General features: G+C 40.0%; 1 protein-coding gene and 1 non-coding gene across 6 annotated transcripts in view; both read left to right on the top strand.

Moving 5' to 3' along the window:
* The window catches only part of LOC135489801 (neuroblast differentiation-associated protein AHNAK-like), a 50,495-nt gene extending 40,257 nt beyond the window's left edge, over nt 1-10,238 (top strand). For all 5 annotated transcript variants that reach the window (XM_064775351.1, XM_064775354.1, XM_064775355.1 and 2 more), the window contains exon 3: nt 7,143-10,238. The gene's annotated coding sequence lies outside the window, so the exon portion shown is untranslated. The remainder of the gene's footprint in view (nt 1-7,142) is intronic.
* On the top strand, nt 3,489-3,561 carry Trnak-uuu (transfer RNA lysine (anticodon UUU)). Its single transcript has one exon. It is a non-coding gene; the product is annotated as a tRNA-Lys (tRNA).
* Nucleotides 10,239-13,594: the final 3,356 nt, after the last annotated feature.

Raw genomic sequence — 13,594 nt, 5'->3', positions numbered from 1 at the left:
GTATTCTTGTCTCAGTGCGAATAGAGTCAGCAGAGCCGCCGATAAATCTGTGCTGGTTAATGTTACCTTTAGAAAGCAGGCTTGACGAGTGTATTCTATTTCGGTCTTAATATCTAAAGTTTCTATTTCTGCTACAGCAATGTATAGATAACATGATGAAATTGTTATGAAATGTCACACACAGCAGACGAGGCAGGATACACAATGCTGATGGCGGCTCTGTTGACTCTTAGCATTCAGCCATTGCTGGTTACCAGGGCGACATTATCTCTCTTAGCAGACGTTCTCCAAGAGTACTGGTGACATAAGTCAACAACACAGTATACAGAAATAGCATTAAGAACAGCGTATTAAATTAAATGGGATTTATTAAGTGTGGTACTGAATATTCTGTCAAAAAATGTATATACATGTACTATAAAAACAAGCACTTTTAACGAAAACTTTCTTTTTTGCGGATGTAAGCTACATATATGTAGAACCTGCATCGCTCAACATTTCCAACTCAACCGCTGTAAGTCACCCGTATCTTGGAGAACTGTTCCTGTCTGTTGGTAAGCCACACTGTCATCAATCACTTGCAACGATAAATTAGGTAGCGAAGATTGCGAAGGTAGAATTAAGAAAAGCTTTTAAAAAGTTTGACATCTCCCAGTTGGTTTTCTATATTCCATGAGCGAAATTCCATCGTCTCGATTTCGCTTAAAAACTGCTACTCATCCTCGGATGGTGAGAGGGGAGATATACTGGGGCTACTGTGCCTGGATATAGTAGAAAATTTCATACATTGTAGTCTGCAATGTTCAATCCTGGTTCTTCCCTTGATTAAAAATTATGATGTTTCCAACGGTTACCACTGAACCATTGACTTCACAATCTTTGCTACCACTTGCATTAGTGCATGACTGACCTTGACATGTAAAGTAACCTTGACCTTTGCAAGACCTACCTGGTGGCTGACCTTGACCTCTGTTCATTTACTAACAATTGTTTGCGTTACCGGTTCTCTTTTGTTTGTTCCCTGTTTGGTGATAACTTAACATCAACAACAATGTGCAAAATACGGCGATATGCTTCAATATCTCACAGTGAAATTAAGCCGCAATTGTTGTTTGTCTTGCGCTGCTAATAATAGACAAATCCTGAGTTCAGTGCGATTGTTTTCCAATTAATTCTAGTAAAAAACACACGCCTTATATTTCATTCAGAACGGTTAACTACAGTTCCTTCCCTAACAATTCTAAAAAACTCTTGAAAATTTTTCCGGACCCGTCTGGTTGTTGAAATAAACACGCTCTACCAACTAACCCATGAGAACGTTTCCAGCTCTGGTGATCTCGAAGTAAAGGGAATGGCTAATTCATGCATTCTGTATTGGAAAACCTATGATGCTTTCACTCAGAACGCTTAACTACCGTTCCTTCCCATGTGAAGAAGTCAATTTATCCAATGCATTTAACAATCATGATACACATATGATGTACGTATCTTACTGTTCAAGCTAATTTGGATTCGACTCTGGTAATGAACCAGAGAGAATCTGCGTGGGATATCCTCAAGCCGACCTCGCCCTTTGGTGTAAACCTTCATTGGAACTGTTTTACATTATGGTTAATCCAAGAATGATTTCCTGGAGTCGAGATTTGAAATGAGTCTCCTCATCGTTCAAATCGAGATGACGTATATACTAATGTACCTTCACAATTTCCTCTGACTTCTACATAAGGCATGTCGCCAGTTTCAACACTGTCTCTTATGTTGAACTAATCATCGAACTGTACCGAATCTCAAGAACATAGGCCTACCAATTTCTCGAAACAAAACAAAAACTGATGTATTACTTCGACTAAATTCATACTGTCATCAAAATATTTCAACCGAACCAAAATTATCCGTCGTGTTTATAGAAATACATAGGAGCAGCAGTACGATAATCTACTGCAGAAAGGACCTTTACACGTACCACACCAGTACTTCTAGAAATATCGACCCAATGTCATATTCAGACATTGATAAGAAGTGTACACATGACGATGTGGGTGGATGGATCGATTGGCACTGACACAATTATTGTTGAACTTATTCATAAGTTCAAAATTCTGAAAAGTTTTCCAAGCCAAAATTTTGAGTTTGTTTACAGATAATCATGGGGAAATGTATGGCTCAAAAAGTCATAAACGCCCCGAAAAGTTGTAAGCTCCCGTTTGCAATCGCACGCGTTTAATTCAACTCATGCAGTTGTCATGACGTTTACGCGTGTTGCAAGCACTTGCTAATACTTCAGAGAAGTAATATCCTTACATAAACCTTTGAAGAGCCCGTAAGTCTTGGATTCGTACATTATCACTGAAGTTTAATCAACGAGGCAATGGCAACTTTGCCACGTGCAGTAGTGTTGTATCTATTTCGTACGAATCCTTGTCGGGAGGAGCAGGGAATCTATGCAGTGGTGGATGTAATGCATCTGTGCAGTGTATATATGCCAATCTTGGATAAGATATAGCTAGGCTGTATTCTTGAGCTAGATTTGCCTCAGCTAAGTTATTATGTGAGCTAGATTAATCTCAGATAGGTTAGCCTATGGTTTGGTTTGTCTTTAATTAGCTAGGCTAGTATAATGCTAGCTTAGTCTCTGCTAGGCTAGTCTAGGTATAGATTTGTCTATGATTAGCTAGACTAGTATAGGACCAGGTTTATATTAGCTAGGTTATAGTCTAATGCTAGATAAGTCTCAGCTAGGCTAGTCTAGGGCTAGGTTCGACTGTAATTAGCTAGGCTATTGTAGGACCAGGTATATCTTAGCTATAGGCTAGTATAGGGCCAGGTTTGCATTCGCTAGGGAAATATAGGACTAGGTATATCTCAGCTACGCCAGGAATACACCAAGACAGATAAGAAAGCACGTGACTAGGTTTTATAGCTAGAAGCCTAGAGCTAGCTACGATAATGTTTGTATAATAGCTAACGTTTTCATTCCATTGGCTAGTCTGCATAGATTCTTTCCTCTTCGTTATGCATATAAGGCTCGAAAAAAATCATAACAATCATTATTTTATTGACACCAACTTTTCGTCATTATGTGTAGAGACTAAGACGGGGAAAATTTTTGTTTTGCGACTTTTAAGAATCTCGATACATAATTTCGCTCTTAACGGTAAATAGTATTGGTATCATCTTACTTCAACGACTAGAGACAGATATTGATGCTAGTTTTTCTCCTCAGCTCAAAAATACTGCCGTTCAATCTGCGTATTATTTACCCTGACGGGTGATCAATCAAAGTGGTATAGAATTGGCTGGGTGCCTGGGACACTCGCTGGCGACTACGATCACAGAGATCGGGAGGCTCTCCGAGCCGAAGAAAGCATCCATCAGTCATAATCGACATTACCAGATTGATGCTTTATTGTCGCTCACCTCAATTGTCGCATATTTGACATCGTTTTAGCTCATCAAAATGTAGCCAGTGGGCTCACGCCGACATGTGAGCCCGTGTAGCTCAGTCGGTAGAGCATCAGGCTTTTAACCTGAGGGTCTGGGGTTCGAGCCCCCACGCGGGTGTTTCATTTTATCGAATTGACATACGTCTCCAATGTGGAGTTTTCTTACGCTGTACGCTGCAGGTTCGCTGTAGCTCTGAAATATAATAGCCTGTTTTTTTTATCGTTGGCCACAGACGCCAGCTTGGAAGTTTTTTTGCCCGATTCAATTAATAATTTCTCGATAACACATTCAAATCGGCATGACATATGCAGCCTATTCTTCCGCTTGTTTATCTCCTCGAAGCATGCGTGCCGTCAATTAGCTCGGCCACTGAACACGCCAAAGAAACCCAATAAGATTGATTGGTACAAAAGTCTTTGATTGAAATTGGATGATTCGAAATAGAAACATTTTGAACAAGGTTTATTTGATTTGGAAGTCGCTTCCAATCGATCGTGGCTGCTTTGTCTATGTGTAAACAGAAATAACATCAAACCGAGCTCTATAATTTTCATCCCGGCATCAACATCAGATTTCATTTGATATTCGTAATAAAAGTGCCGATTCGTTACAAATAAAAATTGTCTTTGCGCCGCTCTACACTTTCAAGCTATATTGGTGATTGGCGTTCGATTAGTTTGACTTGGGATGCCCTTACCTATCACTGGGTTAACGACTTACAGTGTTGGAGCCCCTCAATTGAAAAGTAAAGATGTAAGCATGCATGTATGTTGACACTATAGTCTTTGGAACAATGCAGCTTTCCAAATTCTCGTAACCGAGTCTCGCTTGACACTCTAAACCAAGCTGACATTAGTATTCGCATGTAAAATTTAGTCCCCCTGTTCATAATTTCAATGCAGTGCATGCATATCAACTCTATATGACATCGGACATTGTATTAAAAATCTGCCCGAATATAGAGTTTTTGCTATTTTTGACTTGACACGTCAATTAGTGGATATTGGGGTGTTTTTATTCGATGTCTCTAATGGGTAATACGTTTGCATAGCTTTGTAGGGCAAACCACGATAATGACTATCTGTCGACTGAGTGGAAAATTGGCATGAATTGTAAATTTGCCAGAAGCAATGGTCCAGTGACTGGCAATGTATTATGTTTTGATGTTGGCGGTGAAAGCGGGAATGGGCCTGCATCCCGGATGCAGCTGCACCTCCCCATCACACTGTATTTCAGGTCATGGAAATTAATTACATAGAGCAATGAATTGTATTTGAATTATAATCCAGGGAGTGTATTCAGAATACCTTTTAAAGTGTCGCACCAGCTTTCATTTTATATTAGTAACCCGGGATGATTTTAGTTCAATGTAGGTCACTAAATTTAATTGCAAATTAATTCCTTTTGGATCCATCTTAATTTACATTTTGAACGACGTATAAAATACATGTAATCGATTGCTTGCAGTGCATCTGCACTTTGATGTTGCCAGGCCTAGTTGCACCAGCGGCACCAGTTCATAATTTGGACGTTGCGGAATGGTATGTTGAAAAAGCTACCTATAGCCTCCCTTAAGCTTCAGTCCATCATGTCTGTGAATCTGTTCAACTGCTGGAACGATGGTTGGAAAGAAGTTCAAAGATGGTTGCTGATATCCGCCAGGTAGCTCAAACCAAGGCACCCGAACCTGTCGTATAAATAGAAAGTTATTTTTCTAGCCCTGCCAAAGAAAAATAGTTCTGGTCGTTATAAACGATTGCATCGCAAGTCGTGCAATTTGTTTCATGCTTACTAGCAGTGGGAACTGTATTTTTACGTGTGGTCATGTTGGAAATATCTACTGTTACCACACTACTTTTGATTTTATTTATTGCCCAAATAAGTACATGTATGTTGTCCAACTGAATGCAGCGTAAGGATTTCCCTCTATCGCCGATCACTGCACCACTGCTCAACATCAATTTTGGTCTGACACATCTATTGTCTACCCTTGTAATCTCTATTCTCATGGGTGGTGAGTCAGTCGGTCGATCCATTGAATAGCCGTATTCCCTTGACGACCATCTTGCTATCTATTGTCTGAAAGGATGCTGTAAGATGTACTATACTGTGCAATTGCTGTCTCGTGGTGAAGTCACTGGAGTGAACACATCATTTACATGTAACGTGGATGTCATTCATGAGATCGTAACTGCGACTGGCAGTTACATAAATGCACGCGAAGGCAATGCAGGAAGTAAGTGTTCCAGTTGTGCAGTGATCTGAAGTATTCACAACAACTACAGTTACTAGAACATTGCGTAAGACTTGACAACTACAGTTACTAGAATATTGCGTAAGACTTGTGTCAAGTATAACACGTTATACGTCATCCTTGCTAAGATGAAAATCAACGTTCGTCTTTCAGGCACCAACTGTAATTTAAACTTCTTTCAAGTGACTGCATTTCTCATGCACTTTATAAAAGATTCATAAGGACATCTAATTAATTTCAAGTGACTTGGAACTTAATCTCAAAGTGTGCTCCATCAGTAGCTGATCGAGGCCATCGCTCAGAGTGTCGTGGAGTTACACTCCACAGCAATCTGAGGCCTGAAGTGGGCTCTCGTTTACCTCACGCAGCATATAGCGCAATTGAGGAGAGTAGGTGACATCGGATCACGTCAAGTGTGCTAATCCGATACTGGGGTGTAATTACCCCGCATAAACGAGAATAGAGGTTTTGGTTTAATGTGCCTGTAGGTTGCAATCTTAACTAATACGACTTCATCAATTGATTTGTCTACAGGACGCGTTTTATCAGCTTTGCGGGACGTTTCGGTCACTGTCTTATCACTTGAGGTCAAAGATAGCAGTTGCGTTATGCGACGATATCTAAAAAAGCAGATGAATGAATTCACGGAGTTCGCTGGTTGCGGCTTCCGGTTTACGTCTTGCGCGTTCGCATTCATTCTCTTTGGTGTATAAATTTGTTGCCTTGGAAAATAATTTGAATCTTTTAGCGACATTTGGCATGTTGCAAGAATTACTTTCAGGCATGAGATATGGTAATGGCTCTATACCAGGACACTCTGTTTCGCATCACATTCATTTTGGCATTTCTTGCTTCAAATAACTGCATGTGCATGGTAGAATTTTACGCATATCTCTCATTCAAATGGATGCAACGGCGGTCAGTGTACAATGCAAAACGTGTACTTCATCAAATCACCAATTGAAATGTGTATGGATGCAGCCTACAAGTCGGGCCGGTATTGGTGTCAGGTTGCACGCGCAATGATTTGCGGGCTTCTTAATTAATTGAACCCGATTGAATACCGGGTACTAGGTATTCGGTATCAAGCTTGTTATTATAATCATCATTAATGATTTGGATGCTGCAGATAGGTTCAGCTCGGTTTACTGTATTGGGAGGCTCAAATTTGTCGCCCATAAAACGCTGTGCGCACTCGTGACCACGATAGCAAAAACTGTCTTATTGTTGAAAAACAAAAAAATATAAACATCCGTGATAGGCCAGCATGTAAACAAACTTTGAGTGCTGTATATTTTGGTAAGCAGTATTTCCTTCAATAAAGTACTAAATCCAATGAAGCGATTTGATCTAATGCCGATAGACACAGTGTGTCACCGCATGCTCAATGATATTTACTCGAACAATTATTGTAAACAAGTCCGCTTATTCCTTTCTTTGACAGAGCTATAGGCCGCCAGAATACACGAAGACCGCAACCATCAGTAGTCGATCGTGTTCGACTGCAAATGCCAAGCTCCCTAGATATGCAACTCGCTTTCGTTACCATGGCAACCGGCATTTCCTGAAAAGCGCCAATCAGCGGCGTTCTATTCAACGAACGCTGCATTTCCCAATCAGGTATCGAACATTGAGGATCGGTAACTTTCGCAAGCATTAGACAATAATGTTCTTCTTCTGTCACATATATAATTGTGAACTAAACCTCAGCACAGGTCCAACCCCATTTTTTCCGCTGTAGATTTTCGTAGTTGACCTAAAAATCTTTGCTGAGGTTTAGAACAACTCCATCTGTCAGACTGTTTGGATGATGTATATTTTTCCATGCTGACAAGAAACAAGAATCTGCACATATCACTTGAAGTATGCACACATGTCTCGGTTCTTGTTAGCGATAGAAGGTTTGGTCATCTGAGTTACGAGGTTATCAGAAAAAAGACACTGCTGGTAGAAACGGCTTCATTGCAACAATTAGAAATATTAACATGTTTTGATGTTTTCACTCTTGTTAGGGATACATTATGTTAAAAAGCTTTTGCCATTTGTATTCCATTGCAAATTGTAATTCCTGCATTGAATAGTTTTGAGAGTAGACACAGTAATATCTCCATTCACCATCATCGTTTTTGAATTGATTTGTTGTACCTGTGTGCAATCATTATAGTTTACTATCACGTTGTTGGTGTTGTGTGGCAGCAAATTTTGTTCATTTTTGATTAATATTATAGTGTGGAGCAGGACGGAGACCTACGAAATGATGTGCAATTATAAACGTGGTTAAAATGCTCAGAAGCGAGTCATTTGTAGCCCCATTTTGAGGCCACACGTGTCACCAGACTGCATGGTGGCTCTCGACGCCAGAACTAGGTCGACGACTAACCCGGGTAGCCAGGTGGTTCGATCTCATTTTCATATTCGATCAGCTGAGGGGGAGCTAAAATGACTCGCTTCGTTGTGGAGGGAGAGAACAATCCTGCATTGGGTCACTGTTAGTTTTTATATAGTGTTCAGACCTTGGTGCACGCTGAGTAAAACATGATCATGTGAGTCAAAAGTAGGCCTTATAACCGCCAGGGGGATGGCCGACATGATCATAGAAGATGAAATTCTGCGATAAAAACATATTAATGATCCACCTTGGAAGGACATATAATTAGAAAATGTGTGGATATGTATACTTGGCACTTCTATTCTGTTTCTTGTACTCAAATTTTTAACTAGCTGTTATATAAATGCATTGATTACAAAGCGCACTTCGTTCTCATTGTCAACTGTAGTTAGATCTTTGTTTTCTGTTGTGAGAGATGTCTCAAGTTTACTAGAACATGCTTTTTATCGTCAGCATTTATTTTGCACTGTAGATTAGAGATTGTAGCCGCCATGACCACTACGCATTTGATGATTTTGCCCAAATGGCCCTACTTTGCACAGCGGAAGTAGATCCAAAGCACTCACAAAATGGCGCCGACCAAGGTGGATCATTATGAATGACGAATTTATCGCCAACTGGGTTTTCCGCTGCGGATGACCCGAGAGTATCCATACAATATTGAACACTTTCCTGTTTCCATACAGCAATAATTGACGTAATTCATTGTTTAATAATTCAAATGTCTTATAGTTAGAAATATAGATGTATCATTATATATAGGTTAATTGTGTTAATAAAGGGTGAGGTCTAACCTCGACCCGTTGGTAATATTTAGTTATAGCGGATCGTCTACCTGTATTTGTCACCTGCATGAGATATCTTAATAATGTGTACTGTGTACGAGGTTGAGGATTTGTTGATTCGTTGACTTCACATCGATCCTATTTTGCATGACAAACGAGGTGAAAAGAATCGGAACATGGAACCAACAAATGTTGGTAATTATAGATCAAAGCTAATTTAAGTAGCCACCGCTATCACTATCATGATTTGTATAAATCCATAAGCATTTGTTCTGATCACATCATGAGACAACATCCTCAGGCTTTATTGCAAAGGGATTATACAATATCTTGGCATCATCATCATGAAGTAAACATTCTGCAGCATAAGGGTCATGTGATACACAATAACAAGTGTTGTTTCATATTGTATGCACGGCGTCTTTAAAATAGACACGTACATGTAACTATAGTTGCACTATTCGTCACGTAGTAGCCATATTTGTACATGTGACCATCATCATCACACAGCCTTATCAAGATTTCGACCGATTGTGCGGCTGGGTAGATTAATATTGAGAGGCTAAACGAAAATTAAGTCGAACTTGACTCTTTTCACATCGGGCTAGTTCACGTGCAACGTCGTGCAATATTCAAATTATGCTATATTGATGCTTTGAACCAGTGTATTTTTCGTATTGAAAATGGCCGTGTGTCAGCTATATGCCGCCCTGAATTGCGATAAAGATATTTTCGAGTGGCATATTTGTGTAGCGATTTAGAACATGTACTTGTGTGTACAGTACATGCATAATAACTCTGACAGTTTGGGCGCTTTCTTGAAAAGTTATATCAGCAGAGTTAATGGACGTAGCATGTTAGACTAGAGAAACGTTCGCTAAATTCACTATCATGAGCAGCACACCTGAAGGGCGAATTTTACTTTGGTATCATTGTACTTGTCATGGCTGAATAAGAAAAAAACCGATGATATACTAAACGCCGATTAGCGTGGACTCGCTTTGGTGCTACTATCAATTTATTACAACTGAGGAAGATGTGAATTATTCTTGATTGACAACAACTCGAATATAAAGATTGTCATATTATTCAAAATCACGACGAAGACAAAATTTCGGTTGTATCAGCTAGCATTATGTAAATACGTTATGCTCCATCAACATCATTGAGTGTCTTTGTTCACTTTTCAAATGTGCTGCTGATGAACATATCTAATTGCTTCTTACGTGCCGAGGGGACTCAGGATAATTTCTGTAAACTTCTTTATATTCAGTAGGTGCCATATCAGATACTTTTCTGAAAAAAATGGTGACATTTCTTTTGGCAGACAAATAAAGGGATTAATGGAAAATTTGTACATATCAAATACGTCTTGTTGTTATTTTGTCTCTGTGTTCATTTCCGCCTTTATCTCTTTTGTCATATCACGGGCACCAGATATGAGGTATGCACAGGCCCCCGCCCCAACTACAGGATATTAGAGACACCGGCGGTCTGTTCCACTGTGGTACCAGGTGAATAGAGAAGAACGTTTTCGAATACGAGTGTTGATCGGCTATCTTCTTTGACAAACTGCGCCGGGTTGCTCACTCCATGTGCGATGTAATTTATATTTCACTTTACATGCACCTCTACCAACAGTTAAATCTAATTTACAAAATGTATGAGATATCTACACTTTATTATGAATTAAGTTCAGGACACTAGTCAATAAAACATTCTTTTTGAGCTACATGTATATCTTGTTCTCATTAGGGAGATTTCGCAAATCCCCCGAAACGCGAACGCCTACCCCATTGTTCCGGCTCCTGATCACGATGTCGAACAATGGGATAGGCGTTCGCGTGGACGTTGGTTCTCAAACACATGGGACCAACTTAAACAGGCTGTGTGGGGTCGAGTTACACACCTAACTTGTCATATAAGCCATTTCTCTTGAACTTCATTACATGTATACTTACATATAATCGTTTTAAATTAAATCATTGCAAAATTTATTGATAATATACATTGTACTTCGACATACAGTATGTGTTTTTTAAAAAACATATTCTGTCATAATCTGGAAGTTGACCGAAACTTTACATCGGCGATTACTCAATGTGGAGGCCTGGCGACATGATACCCGATTCTATGCGATCCGTCACATGCAATATTAATATTACATGTATATCTTGCGTTCCAGCACAGCCTGGTCTCGCTACTTTTGCCCCCCAATAACGTTACCTAATCATGGCAGACGGGGAACAAAGCGCATCTGTCGGCGTGTCGCCAGCTTCGGCAACATTTGTCTCGGACGTTACTGGCACAGATATGACTCATTTCACTGATTCCTAGAGCTTTTATAGACATTGCGCTCTTGGAAGTGCCATAGTTGCATTAAGTTTTGCCCATGAAACTCCAGAATGTTTTCTCAAAGACTTCATGCGTTATTGTTTCTGCTGTTACTAGCAGTGTACAGTATTCAATGTAAACCCGGGATATCTGGTGATCAGGAAGATAGAGAAGACCAAACTACGGTAGGAACTTAAACTTAAACATTTCTTCCAGGACTTACTGATTGTCGCAGGCTTGCCAATTTTCAACGAAGAGGCTATGCTGAGATATAACTTTAACCTCTAGAAAATCGCGGACATGGTGCAAAATTTGATAGTTAGCTATCTTGGTGGGGCCAAGGCGCGGAAACGCTTCATTTTACCAAGATTTCGCAGTGATTAAGAATGTGGAAGCACTACTACAGTATCTTATCTTGTAGATACCAAATTTTGACGATAGGGGAATTATTCCTGTTATTTCGACTCCTGGCCACCTAAATGGCCATCGATACTACTTGCTTGATCCGTGTCACAAAAGTAATTAACATACGTGTCGCATGAATTTCGACACTCTTTCCCTTCAAAGTTCCAGCGGGCAACAAATTTAATGTCATGTAAAGAAATGAATGTACCCTATTACTCTCCAGTGTTCTTTGTGTGTTTCGTTCGTTAACTATTGTATTTTATCTGAATCGATATTTTAGAGCACTGTCAATCAAGACGAAAATGACGTGAAAGCATTGGAAGAGTACCTGAAAAGCCAGAATCTTTACATTCCCAAGGAGAAAAAAACGGTTGGAGAGACTGCAGAAGCAGCTCTTAGCAAAAGGGTTGAACAACTTGAAAAGGAGGTGCGCCGTGATGTTGACACTGTATTCATTGAAAACGGTCGTCGCTCAGAGGTAAGTATAATGTTGGCCGACAATATTCAGTAAATATCTTCCCAAACTGTTACCAAATTATTTCGTTTTCAGATTTGTTTCATTGCATAGTTTTCTTCAGGAAAATAATGATAATGAAAATAATATTGATAACAACGATAATAATAATAATAACAAATGCACATGAATGAATAAATAACACAAAAATGAAGGGAGAAAAAAGAAAAAGATGTGGTGTAATCACGGGGATTCGAACCTGTGATCACCAGATCGAAAGTCCAGCATTCTAACCGCTGAACCACCAAAGCTTTCATGTTAGAGTGGAGATTCTCGTCGCGTCTCATAGCTCATAGATCGCCATGTTGAATCCTTTGAGATTATTGTGTGGTTGCGACTTTGATGGAAGACCTATGCCAACCATAATTACAGTCGACAGTCAAAGCAACAGAAATTTGCTTCCATAGCCTATTGTAGCGACAGAAATTTTCCTCTGAATCACTGGTCAGTCAACAGTTTTCCTTCTGCATCCTAGTCAGTGGACAGAAACTTTCTCTCATCGTATCAGTAATTTGTGCGATGGGAGAAAGATGGTTTCTTTGTTGATTTTTTGTACACGATTCCTGAGGGTGGGTTAGCACCGAGTGCGATTGCGACAACGCATGGCGTTGGTATTTCATACGTCACCGCATCCAAATCGAACCAACAGACGCTTTCGCTTTGCATTATCGCACGCTTTGTGCGATTCAAGCAAAATCGCACTCAGTGGGAACCTAACCTTGTTTTACGCTTCACTGGCACTGCGCTCCAACCGATCCCCCGAAAGCTTTTGTTTCGCGATTTCGCATGCGCTGTGCTATTCGAAGAACATCTTCTTTGGTGGAGTCATAGCTTTGAGTGGGGTATATATTTCACAGGTTCCTAAAACCACTCTTACTAATCTGATTGCAACGCGTGCGTCGGAAGGCGGAGACGATATCCTTCGAACACCAAAGGAAGTTGAGAAGACCGAAGAATTAGTAGGAAGGGTAAGGCATTTTTGTTCTACGGTCTTTTGAACTCTGGTAACTAACACCAGAGACAACGAGTCGCATTAAAGCAATCAAAGCAATTAAATCCGGCTTGAACAGCAACAGTTTCAACCCCAGACTTGGTTGAGGCACCGAACCCTAAAATTCGACTGGTCGAACCGCAACAAAAAAATGTTTTGCGTCAAAATTAAAAAAAAAAAACATTGGCAAAGTACATGTACTTGGTCTAGGGTCGCATCGTATGTTGGTTTTAAAATGGTGACTGGAAACTACCTTGTTTTACCATAGTTATATCCCCGACCTAGACCTGTCGAGGAAGTTTCCAGTCATCAGGGAAAACAAGGTAGTTTTCAGTCAAGGTGATCGTCGTGTAATCAAGTCATCATTCTTTGCGGTGATCGGATTTGAGGCAAATTATCATGGTACATGTAGCGCGATAATTTCATGAAATAACCTCTGCGAATAAAGAATCGAATATCTTTCCGGCTGTTGCCAGTA

This window comes from Lineus longissimus, chromosome 6 (assembly GCF_910592395.1).
Source record: "Lineus longissimus chromosome 6, tnLinLong1.2, whole genome shotgun sequence".
NCBI lineage: Eukaryota > Metazoa > Nemertea > Pilidiophora > Heteronemertea > Lineidae > Lineus > Lineus longissimus.
The sequence above is the reverse complement of the archived record's forward strand: the minus strand, read 5'-3'. Positions and strand labels throughout refer to the sequence as shown.